Source organism: Oncorhynchus masou, unplaced genomic scaffold (assembly GCF_036934945.1).
Source record: "Oncorhynchus masou masou isolate Uvic2021 unplaced genomic scaffold, UVic_Omas_1.1 unplaced_scaffold_1230, whole genome shotgun sequence".
Lineage (NCBI taxonomy): Eukaryota > Metazoa > Chordata > Actinopteri > Salmoniformes > Salmonidae > Oncorhynchus > Oncorhynchus masou.
The window spans coordinates 12,707-28,496 of record NW_027002105.1 but is presented as its reverse complement, the minus strand read 5'-3'; the positions used below and the strand labels follow the sequence as shown (position 1 = coordinate 28,496).

Here is a 15,790-nt window from a genome sequence, read left to right as displayed (position 1 = left end):
TAATGTCTAGTCTCTGTTTGGAGCTGGTACGATGATGTCTAGTCTCTGTCTGGAGCTGGTACGATGACGTCTCTGTCTGGAGCTGGTACGATAATGTCTCTCTGTCTGGAGCTGGTACGATGATGTCTCTGTCTGGAGCTGGTACGATGATGTCTCTGTCTGGAGCTGGTACGATGATGTCTCTCTGTCTGGAGCTGGTACGATGATGTCTCTCTGTCTGGAGCTGGTACGATGATGTCTCTGTCTGGAGCTGGTACGATGATGTCTCTCTGTCTGGAGCTGGTACGATGACGTCTCTCTGTCTGGAGCTGGTACGATGACGGCTCTCTGTCTGGAGCTGGTACGATGACGTCTCTCTGTCTGGAGCTGGTACGATGATGTCTCTGTCTGGAGCTGGTACGATGATGTCTCTCTGTCTGGAGCTGGTACGATGATGTCTAGTCTCTGTCTGGAGCTGGTACGATGACGTCTCTGTCTGGAGCTGGTACGATGACGTCTCTGTCTGGAGCTGGTACGATGACGTCTCTGTCTGGAGCTGGTACGATGATGTCTCTCTGTCTGGAGCTGGTACGATGATGTCTAGTCTCTGTCTGGAGCTGGTACGATGATGTCTAGTCTCTGTCTGGAGCTGGTACGATAATGTCTCTCTGTCTGGAGCTGGTACGATGATGTCTCTGTCTGGAGCTGGTACGATGATGTCTCTCTGTCTGGAGCTGGTACGATGATGTCTCTCTGTCTGGAGCTGGTACGATAATGTCTAGTCTCTGTCTGGAGCTGGTACGATGATGTCTAGTCTCTGTCTGGAGCTGGTACGATGATATCTAGTCTCTGTCTGGAGCTGGTACGATGACGTCTCTGTCTGGAGCTGGTACGATGTCGTCTCTGTCTGGCGCTGGTACGATGACGTCTCTGTCTGGAGCTGGTACGATGTCGTCTCTGTCTGGAGCTGGTACGATGATGTCTCTGTCTGGAGCTGGTACGATGATGTCTCTCTGTCTGGAGCTGGTACGATGATGTCTCTCTGTCTGGAGCTGGTACGATGATGTCTCTCTGTCTGGAGCTGGTACGATGATGTCTAGTCTCTGTCTGGAGCTGGTACGATGATGTCTAGTCTCTGTCTGGAGCTGGTACGATGACGTCTAGTCTCTGTCTGGAGCTGGTACGATGATGTCTCTCTGTCTGGAGCTGGTACGATGATGTCTAGTCTCTGTCTGGAGCTGGTACGATGATGTCTAGTCTCTGTCTGGAGCTGGTACGATGACGTCTAGTCTCTGTCTGGAGCTGGTACGATGACGTCTAGTCTCTGTCTGGAGCTGGTACGATGACGTCTCTCTGTCTGGAGCTGGTACGATGACGTCTCTCTGTCTGGAGCTGGTACGATGACGTCTCTGTCTGGAGCTGGTACGATGACGGCTCTCTGTCTGGAGCTGGTACGATGACGTCTCTGTCTGGAGCTGGTACGATGATGTCTCTCTGTCTGGAGCTGGTACGATGATGTCTCTGTCTGGAGCTGGTACGATAATGTCTAGTTTCTCTCTGTCTGGATCTGGTACGATGATGTCTAGTCTCTGTCTGGAGCTGGTACGATGACGTCTCTCTGTCTGGAGCTGGTACGATGATGTCTAGTTTTTCTCTGGCTGGAGCTGGTACGATAATGTCTAGTTTCTCTCTGTCTGGATCTAGTACGATAATGTCTAGTTTCTCCCTGTCTGGATCTGGTACGATAATGTCGAGGTTCTGTCTGGATCTGGTACGATAATGTCTGGTTTCTGTCTGGATCTGGTCTAGTTTCTCTGTCTGGATCTGGTATGATAATGTCTAGTTTTCTCTCTGTCTGGATCTGGTACGATAATGTCTAGTTTCTCTCTGTCTGGAGCTGGTACGATAATGTCTAGTTTCTCTGTCTGGATCTGGTAGGATAATGTCTAGTTTTCTCTCTGTCTGGATCTGGTACGATAATGTCTAGTTTTCTCTCTGTCTGGATCTGGTATGATAATGTCTAGTTTCTCTGTCTGGATCTGGTACGATAATGTCTAGTTTCTCTGTCTGGATCTGGTACGATAATGTCTAGTTTCTCTGTCTGGATCTGTACGATAATGTCTAGTTTCTGTCTGGATCTGGTCTAGTTCTCTGTCTGGATCTGGTACGAAAATGTCTAGTTTCAGGTTACTCTGAATGCATAGAGAATGTCCCTGCATTGCTCCGCAGTACAAGAGTGTGTGTGTGTGTGTGTGTGTGTGACACTGCGGTGCCCTGTGAGAGACGTACAGATGTTGGTCATGTTTTCAGGGCATTAACCTGGAGGAGAGGAGGGAAGTGGTTTGTAAAGAAAACATCAGGAGTCACATCATCATCTTGTTCCCATTGGGTTGCAAGGTTTGTTCAGGCAAATTAACAGTTTGTTTTCCCACAATTACAGAGGGCACTTTGACCCCTATTATGCATTCTAATAGGTAACACTTCTGACCCCTGTACTGCACTCTAATAGGTGACACTTCTGACCCCTGTACTGCATTCTAATAGGTAACACTTCTGACCCCTGTACTGCATTCTAATAGGTAACACTTCTGACCCCTGTACCGCACTCTAATAGGTAACACTTCTGACCCTGTACTGCACTCTAATAGGTGACACTTCTGACCCCTGTACTGCACTCTAATAGGTGACACTTCTGACCCCTGTACTGCACTCTAATAGGTGACACTTCTGACCCCTGTACTGCATTCTGATAGGTAACACTTCTGACCCCTGTACTGCACTCTAATAGGTGACACTTCTGACCCCTGTACTGCACTCTAATAGGTAACACTTCTGACCCTGTACTGCACTCTAATAGGTGACACTTCTGACCCCTGTACTGCACTCTGATAGGTGACACTTCTGACCCCTGTACTGCACTCTAATGGGTGACACTTCTGACCCCTGTACTGCACTCTAATAGGTGACACTTCTGACCCCTGTACTGCACTCTAATAGGTGACACTTCTGACCCCTGTACTGCACTCTAATAGGTGACACTTCTGACCCCTGTACTGCACTCTAATAGGTGACACTTCTGACCCCTGTACTGCACTCTAATAGGTGACACTTCTGACCCCTGTACTGCACTCTAATAGGTGACACTTCTGACCCCTGTACTGCACTCTAATAGGTGACACTTCTGACCCCTGTACTGCACTCTAATAGGTGACACTTCTGACCCCTGTACTGCCCTCTAATAGGTAACACTTCTGACCCCTGTACTGCACTCTAATAGGTGACACTTCTGACCCCTGTACTGCACTCTAATAGGTGACACTTCTGACCCCTGTACCGCACTCTAATAGGTGACACTTCTGACCCCTGTACCGCACTCTAATAGGTGACACTTCTGACCCCTGTACCGCACTCTAATAGGTGACACTTCTGACCCCTGTACCGCACTCTAATAGGTAACACTTCTGACCCCTGTACCGCACTCTAATAGGTGACACTTCTGACCCCTGTACCGCACTCTAATAGGTGACACTTCTGACCCCTGTACTGCACTCTAATAGGTGACACTTCTGACCCCTGTACTGCACTCTAATAGGTGACACTTCTGACCCCTGTACTGCACTCTAATAGGTGACACTTCTGACCCCTGTACTGCACTCTAATAGGTGACACTTCTGACCCCTGTACTGCACTCTAATAGGTGACACTTCTGACCCCTGTACTGCCCTCTAATAGGTAACACTTCTGACCCCTGTACTGCACTCTAATAGGTGACACTTCTGACCCCTGTACTGCACTCTAATAGGTGACACTTCTGACCCCTGTACTGCACTCTAATAGGTGACACTTCTGACCCCTGTACCGCACTCTAATAGGTGACACTTCTGACCCCTGTACCGCACTCTAATAGGTGACACTTCTGACCCCTGTACCGCACTCTAATAGGTGACACTTCTGACCCCTGTACCGCACTCTAATAGGTGACACTTCTGACCCCTGTACTGCACTCTAATGGGTGACACTTCTGACCCCTGTACTGCACTCTAATGGGTGACACTTCTGACCCCTGTACTGCACTCTAATGGGTGACACTTCTGACCCCTGTACTGCACTCTAATAGGTGACACTTCTGACCCCTGTACTGCATTAACCAGAGGCTGTCCTCTGCATTCATTGACTCATCGTGGACGACTGTGTGATTTCTCTCCCTTTGGCCGACGTGTGTAAGACTCGTAAGGCCGCTGGCCAGACAGAATACCAGGGGTCGTTGTTCAGAGCATGTGCAGACCAGCTTGAGAGTCTTCGCTGACGTTTGCAACATCTCCTTGTCTGAGTCTGTAATCCCAACATGTTGCAAAGCAGACCACCATCATCTCCTTGTCGGAGTCTGTTATCCCAACATGTTGCAAAGCAGACCACCATCATCTCCTTGTCTGAGTCTGTAATCCCAACATGTTTCAAAGCAGACCACCATCATCTCCTTGTCGGAGTCTGTAATCCCAACATGTTTCAAAGCAGACCACCATCATCTCCTTGTCGGAGTCTGTAATCCCAACATGTTTCAAAGCAGACCACCATCATCTCCTTGTCGGAGTCTGTAATCCCAACATGTTTCAAAGCAGACCACCATCATCTCCTTGTCGGAGTCTGTAATCCCAACATGTTTCAAAGCAGACCACCATCATCTCCTTGTCTGAGTCTGTAATCCCAACATGTTGCAAAGCAGACCACCATCATCTCCTTGTCTGAGTCTGTAATCCCAACATGTTTCAAAGCAGACCACCATCATCTCCTTGTCGGAGTCTGTAATCCCAACATGTTTCAAAGCAGACCACCATCATCTCCTTGTCGGAGTCTGTAATCCCAACATGTTGCAAAGCAGACCACCATCATCTCCTTGTCGGAGTCTGTAATCCCAACATGTTGCAAAGCAGACCACCATCATCTCCTTGTCTGAGTCTGTAATCCCAACATGTTTCAAAGCAGACCACCATCATCTCCTTGTCGGAGTCTGTAATCCCAACATGTTTCAAAGCAGACCACCATCATCTCCTTGTCGGAGTCTGTAATCCCAACCTGTTTCAAAGCAGACCACCATCATCTCCTTGTCGGAGTCTGTAATCCCAACATGTTGCAAAGCAGACCACCATCATCTCCTTGTCTGAGTCTGTAATCCCAACATGTTGCAAAGCAGACCATCATCTCCTTGTCGTAGTCTGTAATCCCAACATGTTTCAAAGCAGACCACCATTTTCTCTGTTCCAAAGAACTCAAAGACAACCTGCCTAAATGACTGTCGTCCTGCAGTGCCCACATCTGTCACCGTGAAATGCTTTGAACGTCCTGTCACACATCAACACCATCATCCCAGTCATGGAGTAAACTTGACTGTACGTTTATGTGTAACTCTGTTGTTTTTGTCGCACTGCTTTGCTTTTTCTTGGTCAGGTCGCAGTTGTAAATGAGAACTTGTTCTCAACTGGCCGACCTGGTTAAATAAAATCCTAAACAGTGTATCTCTGGCCCCTCCTCTGTGTGGCCTTATCACATGTCCAATATATGAAATCATTAAATAAGATTTTCAACAACAACAAAAGAGAATGTTACCAAAGCTGTACGATATTATCCTAAATATAAACCATCAAGTTGTCGAATCCCATTGGTGTTTATTAAGAGGGTTTCAGCATGAATGATATTTTCCACACGACTTTGACGACATCTAACTAGACCGGATCCAGACAGATCTTTGCTGACGTCTAACTAGACCGGATCCAGACAGATCTTTGCTGACGTCTAACTAGACCGGATCCAGACAGATCTTTGCCGACGTCTAACTAGACCGGATCCAGATAGATCTTTGCTGACGTCTAACTAGACCGGATCCAGATGGAGATCTTTGACGACGTCTAACTAGACCGGATCCAGATGGAGATCTTTGCCGACGTCTAACTAGACCGGATCCAGACAGATCTTTGCCGACGTCTAACTAGACCGGATCCAGACAGATCTTTGCTGACGTCTAACTAGACCGGATCCAGACGGAGATCTTTGCTGACGTTTAACTAGAACGGATCCAGATGGAGATCTTTGCTGACGTCTAACTAGACCGGATCCAGATGGAGATCTTTGCTGACGTCTAACTAGACCGGATCCAGATGGAGATCTTTGCTGACGTCTAACTAGACCGGATCCAGACAGATCTTTGCCGACGTCTAACTAGACCGGATCCAGATGGAGATCTTTGCTGACGTCTAACTAGACCGGATCCAGATGGAGATCTTTGCTGACGTCTAACTAGACCGGATCCAGACGGAGATCTTTGCTGATGTTTAACTAGAACGGATCCAGATGGAGATCTTTGACGACGTCTAACTAGACCGGATCCAGACGGAGATCTTTGCCGACGTCTAACTAGACCGGATACAGTCGGTGGTTGTTTTGGCGTTAGACTGGCGGCAGTCCGGACATGTTCTAGTTGGACGAGGTGCAGAGTTCATTCATTAAGAAATGTAAATGTTAATTTACATAATTTCATTCGTTAGGCTCTTTTCTCTTGAATCAGATTGGTTTATCTACTGGAAACTCGTGAACAATATGGACACAGATTATTATTTGTTTTTAAAAGGAAAACTTTATGAAAACATTTGTTTGATGTCATTGAAATATAACTAAAGATGTGATTGTCACAGATTTTCTGTCAATTACAAAAATGACTGAAGATTGTGGTAACTTTGGTAAACTACTGGTAGTTTTGCAACCCAATGCCTGGTACATAAAACCCCTGACCTTCAGACCTCAGAAGGACCTGTCAAGGTTACGAAGGTTTCTCCCGTTCGAGGACAGAATGACATGTCTAGGTTAGGAAGGTTTCTCCCCTTCGGGGACAGAATGACATGTCTAGGTTAGGAAGGTCTCTCCCAGGGGACAGAATGACATGTCTCGGTTAGGAAGGTTTCTCCCAGGGGACAGAATGACATGTCTAGGTTAGGAAGGTTTCTCCCAGGGGACAGAATGACATGTCTGTGTTCGGAGGGTTTCTCCCAGGGGACAGAATGACATGTCTAGGTTAGGAAGGTTTCTCCCAGGGGACAGAATGACATGTCTAGGTTAGGAAGGTTTCTCCCAGGGGACAGAATGACATGTCTAGGTTAGGAAGGTTTCTCCCAGGGGACAGAATGACATGTCTAGGTTAGGAAGGTTTCTCCCAGGGGACAGAATGACATGTCTGTGTTCGGAGGGTTTCTCCCAGGGGACAGAATGACATGTCTAGGTTAGGAAGGTTTCTCCCAGGGGACAGAATGACATGTCTCGGTTAGGAAGGTCTCTCCCAGGGGACAGAATGACATGTCTCGGTTAGGAAGGTCTCTACCAGGGGACAGAATGACATGTCTAGGTTAGGAAGGTTTCTCCCAGGGGACAGAATGACATGTCTCGGTTAGGAAGGTCTCTCCCAGGGGACAGAATGACATGTCTCGGTTAGGAAGGTCTCTCCCAGGGGACAGAATGACATGTCTAGATTAGGAAGGTTTCTCCCAGGGGACAGAATGACATGTCTCGGTATATGAATATTCGCCCTACTTAATCAGCCGTGTTCCACACTCTATTTCAGGGTTTATAATAATATTTGTTCTGCCTCTTGACATATATTCTGAATATATCAGATCAGTTATCATTTATCACCCTGAATACGCAAACACCAACACACACTCACATCCCTGATCACTACTGTCCTCTGGTGTGGCAGCCAGCTCTCATAAAGCAGACAGTGTGTCAAGAAGAGTCTCATTACAACAACACATTCCCATTTATGGTCCTGGAGACAATCACTGGCTCTGTTGATGGTTTGGAGGTCAAGGAAATTAGACATGAAATGCACTGCATTCCTCCTTTCCTCTTCCCTCCTCACCCCTTCTCCTTCCCTCCTCACCCCTTCTCCTTCCCTCCTCACCCCTTCTCCTTCCCTCCTCACCCCTTCCCCTCCTCTCTCCTTCCCCCTCCTCTAGGTAGAGAGTTGGTAGAGAGTGTGTCAGGACAGTGATCCTCCTCCAGTACTTAGCGAAGGGAAGCGTTGGGCTTGTGGACAGGTGCTGGGAAGAGAGGGTGGCAGGACAGTGATCCTCCTCCAGTACTTAGCGAAGGGAAGCGTGGGGCTTGTGGACAGGTGCTGGGTAGAGAGGGTGGCAGGACAGTGATCCTCCTCCAGTACTTAGCGAAGGGAAGCGTGGGGCTTGTGGACAGGTGCTGGGTAGAGAGGGTGGCAGGACAGTGATCCTCCTCCAGTACTTAGCGAAGGGAAGCATGTGGACAGGTGCTGGGAAGAGAGGGTGGCAGGCTGTCAGAGTTAAGAACTTCCGACCACAGAGATTTAACATCTGGCTACAATTAAAATCTGTCATGAAGAGGATACACTCTTTCTCTCACTCACTCTCTTTCATTACTGCTGCTCGCTCTCTCCTCTCTCTCCTCTCTCTGCTCTTACTGCCTCACTCACACAGACACGCACAGACACGCACAGACACGCACAGACACGCACAGACACGCACAGACACGCACAGACACGCACAGACACACACACACACCCCCACCCCCCCCCACTGAAGAGTGGTTCAGTTTCATGTTATCCTGTTGTCAGTTTGACTGAAGACAGTGAGAATATGACTCCGTCAGCCCTCCACAGTGGAAACCCTGCAGCCCTGCCAGGGCTTGTTTTCCATTACTAACCCTTCCACCCCTCACTCTTTGGAGGACAAATCTTTTCTGCTACTTATACATACATTTATACATATACGTACACTTTTTCTGCTACTTATACATGCACTTTACATACATGGTACTTATATATAAAGCAGTCACATAGCAATAGTACATTACCAAACATCAGCTCTTTAATCCCACCCCCAGCCTCTCTCAGACCATCCCACCTATCACCATAGACCTCAGCTCTATAATCCCACCCCTCAGCCTCTCTCAGACCATCCCACCTATCACCATAGACCACAGCTCTATAATCCCACCCCTCAGCCTCTCTCAGACCATCCCACCTATCACCATAGACCTCAGCTCTTTAATCCCACCCCTCAGCCTCTCTCAGCCCATCCCACCTATCACCATAGACCTCAGCTCTTTAATCCCACCCTCCAGCCTCTCTCAGCCCATCCCACCTATCACCATAGACCTCAACTCTTAATCCCACTCCCTCCAGCCTCTCCCAGCCCATCCCACCTATCACCATAGACCTCAGCTCTTTAATCCCACCCCTCCAGCCTCTCTCAGCCCATCCCACCTATCACCATAGACCACCCTCATTTGGTTTCCATGTTCCATATATTTTCCAATTGTGATGTTTTTCATACGTTTTTAACCTTTCTAATCGTATATTATCCACAGATTGTGAGCTAAATATGATAACCTTTCCTACGAGTAATATATTATTTATTGACTGAGTGGGGTTTTCCAGATCTCCCAACACTGCTATTTGTGAGGTTAATTTTAAATGCCTGTTGTCTTTTGTATTTTATTTTTACCATTCCTGAACCTGTGACCAGAAACAAGCTACATAGAATCACTAGATCATTTATGCCTCTGTCTCTTTCCCAGCAAAATCTACAGAACTGAGATCGTTGTATGCCCCATATATAGAGCATTATTTTGGTGGCAGATTATTTCATTAGTTAAATAGAAAAACTAAGTGTTGAAATAAGTGTAGGTTTTTTTGCACCAATTCATGTACCAGTTCATGGCAGATGGTTCATCAAATCTCCCATTTATTTTGCAGCGTATACGATGCAGCTGTCAATATTTTTGTCCTCAAATGAAACTGGTGTATTTTTCTATTGGTGCCAGTTCCTTTCAGCCAATTTGTATCTTTAATATATGGCAGAAAAACAAGTTCCCTGCCTTCTCCCTTTTCTGTCTGCTGCCTCCATTTTTGTGGTAATGCTGCAATCAGTTGGTTGTGAATTTGTAGTGAGCAGCTATTCCCATATATTTTCCAATGTGACATAACGCCTCCATTTCTATTCATAATATCATTAACAAATATAATACAATTGTCTTGTTTTTTTCCATAAAGAATATTTTGATTTATCACTTTTTTTATTTATTTTTTATCATATCATTAATATTTGTTCTAACTTTTCTGGAGAATTAAACTGAAATTGTAACCAGCTTGTTTAAGAAAGGGCGATACTTTAAACAAAACTTCATTTTCAATTAGTCAGAAATGAGAAGTTGTCATCTGTATGAAGGCAAAAAGGTCAGTTTAATTTAGTGAAGCTTTTTGTGAGCGGTTTAAAGCTTTTAATATTTAATAAGTTTAGCCAAACTCTTATTCATTATATTAATATGGATGTTTAATTTTGTTTGGCTTACCATTCCAATTAAAATGAAAAACATTTTTACTCATGATTTTTTTTTAAACGAGCCAATGCCATTAACTGTGACAGGGCCAAAGAGTTAATCAATATGATTTTTCCATAAATAGACAAGTACTTACCTCTCCATGGTTGCAGAACTTTTAAAAATATATATTTTTAAATTGTTCACTTTCTATTGAAATTGATTGTGGTAGTTAATTTATATTTTTTGAGATGTGAATACCAAGTATGTATACTTCACCATCTGCCCATTTTATTGGTAAACTACAAGTGTAAACACAATCTTTTCTTTTCTTCTTTTTTTTACCATCCAATACGTAACATGGTGCACTTTCTATAATTAGGTTTTAGTACAGTCTAGAAAAGTGACCAAGATGTTCAATGAGACTGTGCAGGCATCCAGATTCCTGACTTAAGTAAAAACATTGTTTCTTAACCCTGGATTTCCAACCCCTTGATGTTGATGTTGGATCTAATTTTAATAGCTAGTATTTCAATGGTCATAATAAATAAATATGGAGACAATGGACACCCTGTTTTACTCCTCTTAAAAGCTCAATACTTTCTAAGAAGTGACCATTATTTACTATTTTACATCTGGGGTTGCTGTACATAACTTTAACCCCCTCACCCCTCTCCTGTATAAGAGTTTCACCAAAATTAAAGTCATCCAGGCATTTAAATATACATTCTATTCATACTTAATCAGATTGATAATCTTCGATTTTTCATAATATTCAATTGTGTGAAGTAATTGTAATCTGTCTGATCAGGATGAACAATATCTGGTAAAACCCTTTTTTTAAATTCTATGTGCAATGCATTTCACCAGGGTTTTGACATCACAGGGCTGGTTAATATAACTCCTATCATCGTCCCTGTCTGCCTTTGTCCCGCTCTGTAATGGGGAGCCCCTGTTCCTGATGGGAACAGTTTGTCCCTACCACTCCACCTTCATAATGGGGAGCCCCTGATCCTGATGGGAACAGTTTGTCCCTACCGCTCCACCTCCGTAATGGGAACAGTTTGTCCCTACCGCTCCACCTCCATAAAGGGGAGCCCCTGTTCGTCCCGACCGCTCCACCTCCATAATGGGGAGCCCCTGTTCGTCCCTACCGCTCCACCTTCGTAATGGGGAGCCCCTGTTCCTGATGGGAACAGTTTGTCCCTACCGCTCCACCTCCGTAATGGGAACAGTTTGTCCCTACCGCTCCACCTCCGCAATGGGAACAGTTTGTCCCTACCGCTCCACCTCCGTAATGGGGAGCCCCTGTTCGTCCCGACCGCTCCACCTCCGTAATGGGGAGCCCCTGTTCGTCCCGACCGCTCCACCTCCATAATGGGGAGCCCCTGTTCGTCCTGACCGCTCCACCTCCGTAATGGGGAGCCCTGTTCGTCCAGACCGCTCCACCTCCATAATGGGGAGCCCCTGTTCGCCCGACCGCTCCACCTCTGTAATGGGGAGCCTCTGTTCGTCCCCACCGCTCCACCTCCGTAATGGGGAGCCCCTGTTCGTCCTGACCGCTCCACCTCCATAATGAGGAGCCCCTGTTCGTCCCGACCGCTCCACCTCCATAATGGGGAGCCCCTGTTCTTCCCGACCGCTCCACCTCCATAATGGGGAGCCCCTGTTCGCCCTGACCGCCTCCACCTCCATAATGGGGAGCCCCTGTTCGTCCTGACCGCTCCACCTCCATAATGGGGAGCCCCTGTTCGTCCTGACCGCTCCACCTCCATAATGGGGAGCCCCTGTTTGTCCCGACCGCTCCACCTCCATAATGGGAGCCCCTGTCCCTGATGGGAATGGAGTTCCTTTCCTGATCCCTTTACAACCAATCAGCATCCAGGAGCACACAGGGCCCGCGGCTCATGACCTTGAATACATGTGTAGAAGGATCAGTGTGTCGGCCCGCCATGGCTGAAGGATCAGTGTGTCGGCCCGCCATGGCTGAAGGATCAGTGTGTCGGCCCGCCATGGCTGAAGGATCAGTGTGTCGGCCCGCCATGGCTGAAGGATCAGTGTGTCGGCCCGCCATGGCTGAAGGATCAGTGTGTCGGCCCGCCATGGCTGAAGGATCAGTGTGTCGGCCCGCCATGGCTGAAGGCTCAGTGTGTCGGCCCGCCATGGCTGAAGGCTCAGTGTGTCGGCCCGCCATGGCTGAAGGCTCAGTGTGTCGGCCCGCCATGGCTGAAGGCTCAGTGTGTCGGCCCGCCATGGCTGAAGGCTCAGTGTGTCGGCCCGCCATGGCTGAAGGCTCAGTGTGTCGGCCCGCCATGGCTGAAGGCTCAGTGTGTCGGCCCGCCATGGCTGAAGGCTCAGTGTGTCGGCCCGCCATGGCTGAAGGCTCAGTGTGTCGGCCCGCCATGGCTGAAGGCTCAGTGTGTCGGCCCGCCATGGCTGAAGGCTCAGTGTGTCGGCCCGCCATGGCTGAAGGATCAGTGTGTCGGCCCGCCATGGCTGAAGGCTCAGTGTGTCGGCCCGCCATGGCTGAAGGATCAGTGTGTCGGCCCGCCATGGCTGAAGGATCAGTGTGTCGGCCCGCCATGGCTGAAGGATCAGTGTGTCGGCCCGCCATGGCTGAAGGATCAGTGTGTCGGCCCGCCATGGCTGAAGGATCAGTGTGTCGGCCCGCCATGGCTGAAGGATCAGTGTGTCGGCCCGCCATGGCTGAAGGATCAGTGTGTCGGCCCGCCATGGCTGAAGGATCAGTGTGTCGGCCCGCCATGGCTGAAGGATCAGTGTGTCGGCCCGCCATGGCTGAAGGATCAGTGTGTCGGCCCGCCATGGCTGAAGGATCAGTGTGTCGGCCCGCCATGGCTGAAGGATCAGTGTGTCGGCCCGCCATGGCTGAAGGATCAGTGTGTCGGCCCGCCATGGCTGAAGGCTCAGTGTGTCGGCCCGCCATGGCTGAAGGCTCAGTGTGTCGGCCCGCCATGGCTGAAGGCTCAGTGTGTCGGCCCGCCATGGCTGAAGGCTCAGTGTGTCGGCCCGCCATGGCTGAAGGATCAGTGTGTCGGCCCGCCATGGCTGAAGGATCAGTGTGTCGGCCCGCCATGGCTGAAGGCCTGCAGGATCTTTTTAAGTGGGATTATACTGTTTATTTGGATGTTCTGTCCATGGTGCCCCAAACGTTGTATGAAGGTGTTGGAAGGTTGGCTAGATGATGGGGCTGGTATCAGGACAGCATTGTGGGTTTTCACTATGACCCAGATGTATATGGTAGCTGTCTGCAGTGTGTTATGTGACTGCTGTGTGATGTTGTGTTTCTGCAATACAGACTGAAGAAGGCAGAGGAGTGCTTCAGACAAGCCAAGGAGAAGGCTACCTACAGTGTCAAACCCAAGCATGCTTCGGGAATCGTAAGTGATCAACCTCATAATATAATTGGCCACTATATACACATGGACTTTTACTTGATTGAGTCTTTGTCACTGTTTAAAGCCTGAAGATATCTCAACATTTAACGTATCGTTTTCCCACAGAAAGCCAAGCTGGGCATGAAGATTTAAGACCGGTGGACGTCTACGTTTACTGTAGAGAGACGAGGAACAACCTCATTGGACTGCATGTACTACTACAGATGAATCACTTAGGCTTTAGAACAAGAACCAAAACGACACGCTAGTCCCTATGTAGGGCACTACTTTAGACCAGGGTCCCATAGGGATCTAGTCTAAAGTAGTGCACTACATAGGGAATAGGGTGCCGTTTGGGATATAAGATACTACTTTTTATTTTTTGACTCCAAGCAGCTGTCAGTCTGTCCGTCTCCCGGTCCTCCTGCCTGCTCTATGGGACCGACTATGCAGGCTTCTGTTTATTAGCTCATCAGACACACAAACATCAACATCCAATCAGAAAGAAGAGGGAAGCACCATGGGATCAGAGGTCACAGGATGTCATTATACCAGACCTATATTTATAGGATGACTTCCACAGGGACATACTAAAGCATGCCTACTGTAGAGGTACCTGGAGCCATCTTCTCCACAGTCCTACCCCCTACTGTTGAGGTACCTGGAGCCATCTTCTCCACAGTCCTACCACCTACTGTTGAGGTACCTGGAGCCATCTTCTCCACAGTCCTACCCCCTACTGTAGAGGTACCTGGAGCCATCTTCTCCACAGTCCTTCCCCTACTGTTGAGGTACCTGGAGCCATCTTCTCCACAGTCCTTCCCCTACTGTTGAGGTACCTGGAACCATCTTCTCCACAGTCCTACCCCCTACTGTAGAGGTCCCTCGAGCCATCTTCTCCAGTCCTTCCCCCTACAGTACTGATCTGAAATGCCAAACATGTTACCTATTCAAGCTTACTGTATACCATGACAAGATGTGTTTTCCAAAGCAATATAAATGTATATTAGGCTCACTGAAACAGTGATTGTGTACATATTAAAACACAACCTCATTGGACGTGAGAAAGGAGACGTGTGACGAGAAACACAGCAGAACGTGAAGCAGGAAAACGAACACAACCGTTGTCCAGGATACATCCCAAATGGCACCCTATTCCCTATATAGTGCACTACTGTTGACCAGGGCTCATGCACCCTATTCCCTATACAGTGCACTACTGTTGACCAGGGCTCATGCACTACTGTGCACTACTGACCAGGGCCCATGCACCCTATTCCCTATATAGTACACTACTTTTTACCAGGGCCCATGCACCCTATTCCCTATATAGTGCACTACTGTTGTACAGGGCCCATGCACCCTATTCCCTATATAGTACACTACTTTTTACCAGGGCCCATGCACCCTATTCCCTATATAGTGCACTACTGTTGAACAGGGCCCATGCACCCTATTCCCTATATATAGTACACTACTGTTGACCAGGCACTATATAGTGTTCCATTTGGGATGCAGTCTCTGACAGGTCACCGTCAACATGTTGATGTTCGGTGTTGTTGGTTTTAGGCCGTTGATCCCTTAGAGTAATTCACCTCTTAATCCCAAATGGATGGCAGCAACCAGTCGCATGAATGTTCTCAACATGCATCTGAAATGAAACGTGGTATTGGGGGGGGGGGGGGTGTAAAAACCGAAAGGGCGTTACCCATGTTCTTTAGTCCAAGTCAATAATGGATCAGCTTAGCTGGGTGTTCTCACAGCAACATAATAACCTTGGTCTGTGTCCCAAACTTCTCCCTATTCTCTATTTAGTACCTTGCTTTGGATTAGGGCCCATAGTAGTGGTCTATATAGGGAGCCGTTTGGCAATACAGACATGATGTCCAACGTTGAGCTCAACTGGATTGTGTCCAGCAGAGAAGAGCTCTCTGTATCCTTGCTGACCAGTGGAGAGGTTTACCCACAGAAGCTCTTCTCTGATCACTGTTCACTCAGTCTAGAAGACCAGCTGTAGAATAGACTTCTGGCATGTTTTACTCACTTAACAATAAAAACATCACTTCAAAGACATATTTCTA

At 47.8% G+C, this 15,790-nt stretch overlaps 1 pseudogene; it reads left to right on the top strand.

Annotated features, from left to right (window-relative positions):
• Positions 1 to 14,944, top strand: part of LOC135529995 (formin-2-like) — a 158,647-nt pseudogene extending 143,703 nt beyond the window's left edge.
• The last annotated feature ends 846 nt before the right edge of the window (positions 14,945 to 15,790 follow it).